Below are 10,870 nucleotides of genomic sequence, written 5' to 3' on the forward strand. Positions count from 1 at the left end.
TTACAATATATTATATATCAATGTTACATATATTAGTTATATATTACTAAATTTATATATATTAATTATTTATCATTATATTCATTTAGTTGCATAGTTATATTATGTAGCATTCAGTATATTAGAAATTTTCCGCTTCATCTAACTTTATAATTATATATGTTAGTAAATATGATTTTAATCCAAATTCGAATCCGATTTGATCCGCGTCCGAGCTAAATAGGATATGGATTGGGACTTTCGGTCCGAGAACCCGTTAGTGATCCAAATCCGATAATCTATTTGCTTAACAAATCGAATATGAATTTGATCGATCTGATCTGTTGACAGGCTTACTCCAGACCCTCTTGCTCCACCACATCGTCCCCAAAATGATTCATTCAACCAAATGGGTCGACTCATTTTTCGAGCTGACTCAGCACTTCACACTCGCTCACCAGACCGTCGGACTCAGTGGCGTAGCCATAAAGGGACAAGTGGGGACAACTGCCTCCACTGAACTTTTAATTTTTTTAAATTTTATATGAAAAGATTTTTATATTTGTATTGTTGCCCCCTCTAAAATTTGACAGTTCACATATAATATACTATATATATATAACCAAAAACCCATTCACGAGAGGAATATAATCGTGACACAATTGTAAATATATATAATATATCTATCAATTTATACTTTCCAAAAAAATATGATATTTTTTCCACCCAAAATATTATATTCTTTACCACTTTCCAAAAAAAAAAAAATTCATCAAGATATTCTTCCACACTTTTTGACTTTACCATAAACTTTCCATCACATCTTCATCTTCCTCTTCAACATTTTCCACAATCCAAACAAAGCAAGTGGAGCAACCATTTACCAGTAGACAAAGACTAAGTCAATAGTAAGCAGACAGGTAATTTGATATTTTTTTTATCATCTAAATTTATTATTATTTGATATTATAATTTTAATTAAAAAAATTATTAGTTATTACTATCAAAATTATTTTAGGGCTTGTTGTCCTTTTAAATTTTAGTTTATGTTTTTATTTTTTTTCACATATGTGATATATTAGAACAGTTAGGTAATTGTATTATTTTCTTTTTCATATCTTATTCTTGATTCATTGAATATGATTTTTTTTTAGTACATTTAATTGAATGAACTCAATTTTGAAACAATAATGAATAATTTGAAAAATCGTTGTGAATGTATTAAATAGAAATATTATGAATTAATGTTTTAATTTTTACATATATTGTTTTGGTTCAAATAATATATATTATTGCTATTAAAGATTACCCCAAAAAGAAGAAAATTTCTAGCTACGCCACTGGTCGGACTCAATGAAGATTCGAATCACAAGTTAGTCGGTACTGCGAGGGTGGTCGTCCCGACGATGTGGTCCGCCCAGATGGAATAATTCACGGAATCGAATGGCTGTTAATATCCAAATCAATACAAGATAGTTTCAACTAGAGATGGAGTTTGTGATTGATCTCCGCTGTTAAACCGGAGGTAACGCTGCAAGTTGATCCGAGGACGAACCGGCTGAAAAAACCTACACCACCGGTAGGAGATCGATCAAAAACTCATTTTACAAGAATGTTACTTTAGACCTAGATGGTAGGAGATATCTAACTCCAATCTATAAATTCACCAGTAGTCTAGTAAGAAAGAGAAAGGTAAGAAACAGAGGTCAACTTAGACAGTTGACTGACGTGATAAGAAATTTGGGTTAATTCCACCTACACCTCCTAACGTTTGCCTATATTCCACACACACCCTTCTATGTTTCATAATTCCACCTACACCCCCTACCAGTAACCACCATCTAGTTTACCAATGGAATTGTGTGATTTTACTGTTTAACTAAAATTCATGACTTAAAAGAAAAGACTTTAACACCCTCTATTTAACACCATTAAATTTCTCTCTCTACTCACACACTATATATATATATATCTATATCTCTTTTTTCTTTTTCTTTTTCTTTTTTTTCCCTTTCTTCTTCATTGTGGCCGGCGATGAAGAAACTATGCCACCAATAGAATACACAAACAGTAAGCACAGAAAAAGATGGTTTTTATCACAGCTGAGGCGTTCTCCTTACGGCCAGCCATTCAATTGCAAGGACACACCGCCGTTCAAATTTCAGTCCTTACTGCCCGCCGTTCAATTGCAAGGATAGTTTGCTGGTTCTTATCACAGCCGTCATCCTCCGTTACGAGACCACCAACGTGCAGTGAACAAACTGCGAAGCTTCGCTGGACTGAACTGAGCTTCACCGAACTTAGGATCGCTGGACTGAACTGGGTCGAGGTAGCTGTGAACTTCGCTGCTAGTGTCTTTGATCCGGCTTACCCCGTTCTTGTCCAGCGTTACGAAGATGACTACGCGGCCGTAGATTCGACGGCGTTGAAGTCCGGCGTTTGGACTGAACTGAGGATTCTTCCCTTTTCAATCCGGTGAGCAACGATTCAGTCATACGAAACCCGTTCAGCGATTCAGTCATTCTCAAAGCTAAAACAAACTAAGTTCGACCAAACCCAGTTTAGTCCGGCGAGCAGCGATTCCTCGACCCACCTCGGTGAAACCTAATTCAAAACGGCCATAGACACGCCAGAGCTCTGTAGAAGAATTCAGTATAGCTCTGTAACTTCGTCACCATCCGAACCATCACCATTACAACCCCAAGAATCTGATTCCATTCCTGTGAAGAAAAACGAAGTTGATGTCGGCTCCTCCGCCGCCGCCACTGCCGAAATGGACGTTGATGGCGAAAAATCGAAGGCGAAGTTGATTACGGAAGACGAAGCTGAAGAACAAGTTGATGTCAGCGGCAGGTGTCGGATTACAACCTTTACGGTATCACAATCAATGTCTCTCGGTGACCGAACGTCGGATTACAGGCTCGACGCTGGAACCCTCGACCATGACTTTCTAGCTTACGTAAGCCTCGACCCTTGGGCAAACTGAAACTTTGGCCTCTCTCAATCGACAAACCACTTTAAGAACACAACAATTAAGAGCTTGAAGCCAGCAAAATGAAGGACCAATTTGGGCTCCACAATTGCTTCGAGGGTAGAGAGAAAACGATGATATAACCAATCTCTGACCCTAATATATATATATATATATATATATATATATATATATATATATATATATATATATTGAAGTGAAAGGAAGGGTATTCTTGTACACTTGAGTTAACAAATTAAGGGCAGTTTTGTAATTGCATATTGGTGAACAAGGTTAAAGACGTCATTTTAGACATTAGAAGGGCAAAATTGAATTTCTAACAATTTGCTGATGCTGACATCAGCACACACCGTGAGTTGCTTAACGTCAGGGGATAATTTGCTACACAAACCAAAACCTCAAGGGAGGTAGGTCGAATATTGAAACGTAGATAGGGTGTAAGTGGAATATAGGCAAACGTCAGGGGGTGTAGATAGAATTAACCCAAGAAATTTTTATAAAAATGTTAAATCTAAGTAGAATACATGACTTAGAAAGAGTGAAAAAAAAAAAAAAAAAAAAAAAAAAACCAGGAGTTTACGTGGTTGACCCATTTATAAGAAATAAAGACAAAAATGATAATAATTACTACCTCCATCCCATTTTTATTGTCCACTTCGTAAATTGTGAGTCACAGTTTACGAAGTGGATAACAATAATGGGACGGAAGGAGTATATAACAATATGTTAATGTAATACATAAAACACGTTATACGTCGCACTTTCACATTATTTTGTGAATCTTGGATACTTAGAGCTGCCACTTTGACATCCTCCTGTCAATTTAATTTTTTAAATGAAATTATTATTTATTACTTTATAATTAAGAAAAAAAAAATTATTTTCCCTCCCACACCTGATCAAAGAGAGAGGTACCATCCAAGGGCGGAGCCAGGATTTTATTTCAGAGGGAGCACAATGCACTTGTTAAATTTTTTTTTTCTTTTTTAACAAATATGACAATATAATTTTTTTTTAAATCAAAAGGGCAAATAAGAAAAAAATAGTTGTAAAATAATATATTAAATAAATACTGTAAAAAAAAATATAGTTACAAATATAAGAATCAAAATATTAATTAATAATATTTTAATTAAATACAATCACAAATGTCATCGATAAAAGAAATAAGTTTAAAAAAATAGAAAATTGCATAATTATATATAAGTGAAAAAAGAAATTTTTTGAAAAAGGAAACAAAAATTAGAAAAAGAAAAATATATTGTATATTTGAAGAATGGTATGTAATTTTTTTTTTTTCAAAAGGAAATTAAAAGAATTTGAAAATTTGAGTGAGGCACTATTTAAAATTACCATATAAGTATATATATATATATACCAAAAATATGTACCTATGTATGGTAAGTTGGAGTAAGGAGGGCACATGCCCCCTTTGGGCCTTATTTGGCTCCGCCCGTAGTACCATCCCACGGTCCCAACCCGCGTACGTGGGTGGAGCTATAAAAATATAAGAAAAATTTTTGTCAAACATTTTTGTATTACTTGGTGGTTATAAGAAACAAATTTGGAATTATATAAGAATGTTTATTGGCGAGCCCTATAAATATTAGGAATGAAGATAAAGTAAAGTATTATGAGATTTCAATATCAACGACAATATAATATATGCTAATACTTTTCTAAAAGAGAAATTATATAACTATATAAGTTACTAAAATAATTCTTACTGTGAAAAGGCTTACCTGAAGAAACCAACCCATGAAAAGGCTTGATATAGATCAATAGCAGAACCAATAAAAAAAATAAAATGAAAATAAATAAATAATAATAATAATAATAAAAGAAGATGGTCTAAGGTAAAAAGGATAATCACATTCATTAATCCAGAAACGAGTGCAATTTAAAGTAGAATTGCAGGACTAAAAGTGTAAGAATATTGACCCCAACCGACCAGAAATAAGTTAAAAATATCCAAAAACATGAAATTTAAGGTAGAATGTAACCGGCCCTTAGAGAGAAATATAACAGTAGACCATCAAAAGTTTTTCATCTTGCAAATAAAAAGAGATTAATTGTTTGGTATCATGAATGTGTCTCTAAGCTCAGTCCACATTTGCTGGACCCATGACAGAGAGCTCTCCGCGGTCTTCTCGGTCTCAAGGGTTGAGATCTCCTCAAGAACAGAGGGCCTAGACTGTTCTAGATTAACCATCGTCCCATGCAGTTGCTTCATCTCTTTCCCAGCACTTTTCTTCTTCTCGGAAATCTTAGCCAGTTCAGCCTGCAGCCGCTCAACCTCTTGTTGAAGCTTTGCCTCCTCTGAGATCAAGTCCTTGTGGATAGCTCTCTGCATTTGGAACGCGAAAGCATTAATCTTGACTTGCTCAACCAAACACTTCTGTGCTATTTTTTCCTCGACCTCCTTAAAAGAATGGCTGGAAGTCAAAGTTTTGAGAACTGATGGAAACTCAACCTTGAGGGATTTCAGCTGTGCAAGCTGGGCTGGAGTGAGGTCATGACACTCTGATAAGACACGGATGGATTCTGTAATGTGTGCGGCAAAATCAGGAATTTCTCATAGGTCCCGAGATAACATCTTTATAAAGAATTTTTTGGCTTCATCAACAGTTGATTGAGGAATGGAGGCGACGACCGATCCTTCAGTAGTGGAGTCAAAATGTGCATCAGTCTCTACTACAGACACCAACTTGGAGGTATAGGCATCCATGTCATCAAATGAAGATGACTCAAGAGGAGAACCCATTGGAAGACTCCTTGGCAACTCAACTTCCTACAAATATTACAAAAGAAAATTTCTTTTTAGCAACTGACTCTCAGGTCAAAGAGTGTTTTTTTTTTATTATTATTTTTTTTCTCTCTCTCAAAGATTTAAAAAAACAAAGAAAAAAAAGAACATTGTTGATTGACTAGAGAAAAGCTGCTGACCGGATCTTGGGCGTGAGGGGAATTAACCATTGATTCCTTTTCAACAATTGGAGTGGCTGGTGGGACCGAAGACTTGATCACTTCAGTTGCTGATTTACTGGCAGGAGGAGGGCCCGAGGTATCAGTCTGAGGCAGGGTTGCATCAGTATCAGAATCATTCTGTCTAATCCTCCCATCAATATCCCCTTGAGAAGAAGAATTAGGAGTTTCATCTCTGCCTCAGGCAGTCTTTGCCGCCTCAACCTTAAGTTCAACTGAACGGAAGCCAGGGAAATCAGCTTCAACAACACATGTATCGTTCACAAGATAACCTCTACCAGGGTCATACAGTTCACTAAGAGGCACTAATTCAAGCCCACCCCAATCTCTTTCTCGTGCATTGAACCGGTGTTTAAAGTCTGCATAATGAAAACAGTCACAATTATCACAAAATATAACACAAAAAGGTCAAAGGCTGTAGGCTACAACTAGAAGTACAGTGAACCTCAACAACTAGGCACACACCTATAGTTTCAGTATATAAGACATATAGATTATAGACTAGTAGAGGTATGGTTTTGAAAATGGAGTGCCAAGTAAAGGATGGAAAAGAAATTGAATTTAGGATTGGAGATAAAACTTTGCAGGGGCCACCTTAATTTCTTTTAAAAGATGGCACTGAAAACTTTGTTTTGTTGGTGGTGGGGGACAATGCGTCCTTATCATATATGCGGCTCAGCCAATACATACAAAGAAGTAAAGATATAATTTGCATGAAAAATTTATCCGTTTAACATTATCAGAATCAATCTCTTTTAGGGTCGATTATCCAGTGAAGTATTATGCCATATCAATCTGATAAGCATTTAAAGAAAATTAAATGTTTATATTTTTCAACACCAAAACAAAAAACATATAGTATCTCCAGTGAATACAGTCAATGCATCAACAAAATCAGTTTTGTCTCCAATATACCTTACATTTGGGCAAATTCTAGCCTGAAAATTATAAAATTAAGGATATATTTCCATGCCATTCAACATGTGATTGCATTTCATTACAGACAATTTACACATTAACCACTTCTAAGAAAGGCTGCAGGATTGAGATTCTTACTGTCTGAGTGGCAGTTAATTGACTGTAACTAATGATGCTTATTCAGACTTATTTCTTCTCCTTCTTTAGGATGAATGTTGAGTATCATTTTTGGCCTTCTACCACTGGTAAGGGAGAGGAGCCTTTGGTATCAGTGTAAGCTGATAGAACAGGTAAATTTCATATACAAGGCAAGATTAGATCAATTGAGAACTTAGCGTTCTTGGAAAAATGGTCGTGGAGACGTATCTATATGATTTTACACTCCTCCCAAAAAAAGAAACTCTTTGTCCTCACTCACTTGTCTATATGATTTTTTTTTTTGCCCCTTTCTGTGAGGCTATCACTTTGGGGATTACATAATTAGTAATCCATTGTCATAGATAAAACAAGTGTAAATGAGAATTGAGAAGCAAGATAACAAATGAACTGATGCCCAGTCAAATAAATAAGATAATTGATTCCCATGAACAAATTGTGGAAGATGGATTGAGGACAAATAATGGATGATTAATATGCCAATTACCAAGTGAGCATTTACCGATATATATATATATATATATATATATACACACACACACACACAGATAGAGATATATAGAGAAAGAGAACACAAGTTGAATAAACCTTAAGATTTGTTGTTGAACATAAATTGTGATTCTTAAAGATTTGTTGTTCAACATAAATTGGGGATTTTCACGTAGATAGATATATAGTGTATATGTATATATAATAATGGGTTTAACTGTCAAGGGTAGTTTAGGCATTTTCAAATTGGGCAAGTCATGTGTGTCACGTGCCTTAAGGTAGTGTTAAATTTCAGACAGCAATCTAACAGCTTGCAACAATTGGAATAGTTTAGGGGGTTAAGTGTCTTTTTAATAGTTGATGGAAGTTTTTTGAGAAAGAGAAAAAAGTTTAGGGGGGTTTAATGCAATTAACCCTATATATATATATATATAGAGAGAGAGAGAGAGAGAGTAGTGATCTCTTGCTTCCCGTGGAGCAAGAAAATTCATCTGCACTTTCTATAATGACCATTAGATCTAATGCAACTGTCATTATAGAAATCCACTTACATTATTTCCTTTTAATACAAAACCACTAATACTATTTTAGTTTCTAAATTCAATATTTACCAATACCACTAATTACAACAATAAAAGGTAATTATTCCAAAAAAATTTAAACCTCTTCACCTTTGAAAATCATGTCTCTCAAACAAATAATTAGAAAAGATAATTAGAAAAAATAGATTTTAATCCATTGAAATTTATGGGGTGAAGTGCTGCGCAGAGAAAATAACTTTTATTTTTATTTTTTTGAGTCGATGTTTTATATGTCATTAGTTTGATTTTACTGATGTGAATAGGTTGATGTATGTATGACTAGGACTATGATTTATTACGAAATTGCTAAAAGGACTTGGTGAATAGTTTGTGGGAGTTTTGTAAGAATCAGAACTTAGGATTAAAGGGGAGACAAATGAGATAAAGAACTTGCAAATTCAATCTATAGAAAGTGCGGATGAATTTTCTTACTCCACGGAAAGGAACAGCACTATATAGTACAAGATATATAGATATTTGTAAATTAAACTGCAAAACATACACCTTTCTTCTTTGTGGACTTGTTATCAATTTGATTGATCACAGATAAGCTGAATTGCGCGAATTTGCTCCACCCAGATGGCAAAGTTACTGAACTTGCAGAATCTAAATAGATCGATAAATGGTCCACATTGTTCCCCTTCGGAAATATAAGCAACCGCCTTTCCCAGACCAAAAAAAAAAAAAAACTTAAAAATCAAACATAAGGACCAAAATCAAAATCTAGAAAGAGGGTAGAGATGAAAAACTTTCAGAGTATAGCTTCTGTGTATTCAGCGTGGAAAAGTTGTCAACCCTCCATGTGAAGCGTGCTGATGATGGATCATCAACTGTATTAACAGTTTTTGCTGGTGCAGCAAACAATGGTTTTGGAAGAACAATAAAAAGAATCAAAGCCCAGCAATTGAATCAATTCTACTACACACAGACACATATACAAACACATAGTCTGCGTGACTTTGGGTGAACTGGTTCTATTGAAACTGAAACTAAACCCAAAATTTGAAAACTATATTAGAGGCAATACCTTCCATGGGGCGAGGGATTGCGTTAGAATCGGAGAAAATTCACTTGAACATGTTGGAATCTAGAGGGATAAGATAGAAGTCCAAAATGCTTTACCCTTTTGTTTTTTTTTGGGGAATTTGCAATGCTTTAGTTTTTCCGTACAAAGAAAATTCAACCTCATTTTTTTTTTTTGAAGTTGATACGGAGCACGAGAAAAAGCGAAGGGACACTGTTTAGAGTCCAGTTGTTCAAACTTCAAACCTGGACCCAGTTCTTTTTAAAATCATTTCATACTAAACGCCGAGTGCATTTGTCACTTACAAAATTCATAATTGTAATTGTGTAAATAAAAAATAAAAATACCATATGAGATCTTCTAAGAGATAAAATAAACCATCACATACTAGATTTACGCCTGTTTTTTTTTTTTTTAATTTATAAATATGTTGGTATTAAAGATTAGGACAGCAAATGAATCATTTGAAATTGATTCATTTAAAATTCGATATGTGTAAGGGCTGGTCTATTGCCGCTTTCATTTTCTTATTTTTATTTTTTCTTTAAAAGTAAAATTATATTTTTATTTTTTTCAAATGAAATGAAAAGTAAAATTATGTTCAATAATTTTTTCTATTTTTAATATTTTGAAAGAAAAAAAATAAAAAGTAAGTTTAATAAATTATAATTTTATTTTTGTTTCTTAGTCATCTTTCTCTCTCTGAAAAAGGTGTCTGGGTATTGTTTGGCTTCCTCAATCGCGAACTAAGCAAGCACAAATTTCAGCAGATGTATACAAATAGATGTATCTGCCTTGTCACCGAGAAATCCTATTTTCAGATGAAAGAATAGTCGGAGCTAAAGGGAGCCACATATATATATATATATATATATATATATATATTATAGCCTAACGATAGATCCCTTGATCCACTCAGATATTTGGCATACAATCAAGGAATTGCAATATTAGGCATACGCTTATACATCTATACATGTATATATATGTATAAATCACAGATCATACGAATTAAAACACAGAGATTCAGAAGAAGAAAGAAGACTGAAGACATCGAATTCAAACATGGAATAGAGAACAAAACCCTAGAGCCTCACCTATTATAAGGTGCGAACACTCCCTGCAACTCTCGAAGTCTCAATCAACTGAATGTTACATTGTCGGCAATGGCGATGGTGGCGGGTGGTTGTCGACGGCGAGGGGTTTTTTTTTTTTTTTTTTTTTGCGACTAGTTGAAGTTGATTTGGATACATTGTTGATGCCTTTTGATGTGTGTGAGAGAGGAGAGAGATGGTTGTGGTTGTGGCTATGGTGGAGGAGGGAGGAGGTGGCAGTGGCAATGACCGTGGTGGGGAAGAGGTGGTGGTGAGAGATGGTTAGACACTTTTTTTTTTTTTTTTTTTTAGTGCTACAGTCCAGGAAGTAATTTACGTGGATGGTGTATTTAAAGTGGGAACTTTTTCTTCTCTTAGTAAAATTAGAAAGTATCTTCTTAAAACAAAAAAGTGAAAGTATTTTATTAAACATGATTTTTATTTTTACTTCTTAAATTTAGGAATTGACAGTAGAAATTAGGAATCATTCCTGTTAGTAAACAGGCCCTAATTAGTAATAAAGAAGCAAGTACAAACTCGATTTTTGGGGTTGGAATTGATTCCAAATATTATTAGGTTTGACTCGTGATCACACTAATAACTAAATTGTAGGCTCGTACATGTTCATAAATATAGACTCTTGAACATTATC

General features: G+C 34.4%; 1 long non-coding RNA gene across 2 annotated transcripts; it reads right to left on the bottom strand.

Moving 5' to 3' along the window:
• Positions 1 to 5,383: 5,383 nt before the first annotated feature.
• On the bottom strand, positions 5,384 to 9,351 carry LOC132311746 (uncharacterized). 2 transcript variants are annotated; one of them, XR_009483089.1, is made up of 4 exons: positions 9,128 to 9,351; positions 8,605 to 8,948; positions 5,918 to 6,315; positions 5,384 to 5,762 (listed from the first exon to the last, which is right to left on the bottom strand). It is a non-coding gene; the product is annotated as an uncharacterized LOC132311746 (long non-coding RNA). The 2 variants fall into 2 exon arrangements; XR_009483090.1 differs by lacking the exons at positions 8,605 to 8,948; positions 9,128 to 9,351 and adding an exon at positions 7,013 to 7,073 and having other exon boundaries at positions 5,387 to 5,762.
• Positions 9,352 to 10,870: the final 1,519 nt, after the last annotated feature.

The sequence above is a fragment of the Cornus florida genome, unplaced genomic scaffold (assembly GCF_030987335.1).
Source record: "Cornus florida cultivar Cherokee Brave unplaced genomic scaffold, ASM3098733v1 CherokeeBrave_3.0.0_Hap2_Chr06, whole genome shotgun sequence".
Classification (NCBI taxonomy): Eukaryota; Viridiplantae; Streptophyta; class Magnoliopsida; order Cornales; family Cornaceae; genus Cornus; species Cornus florida.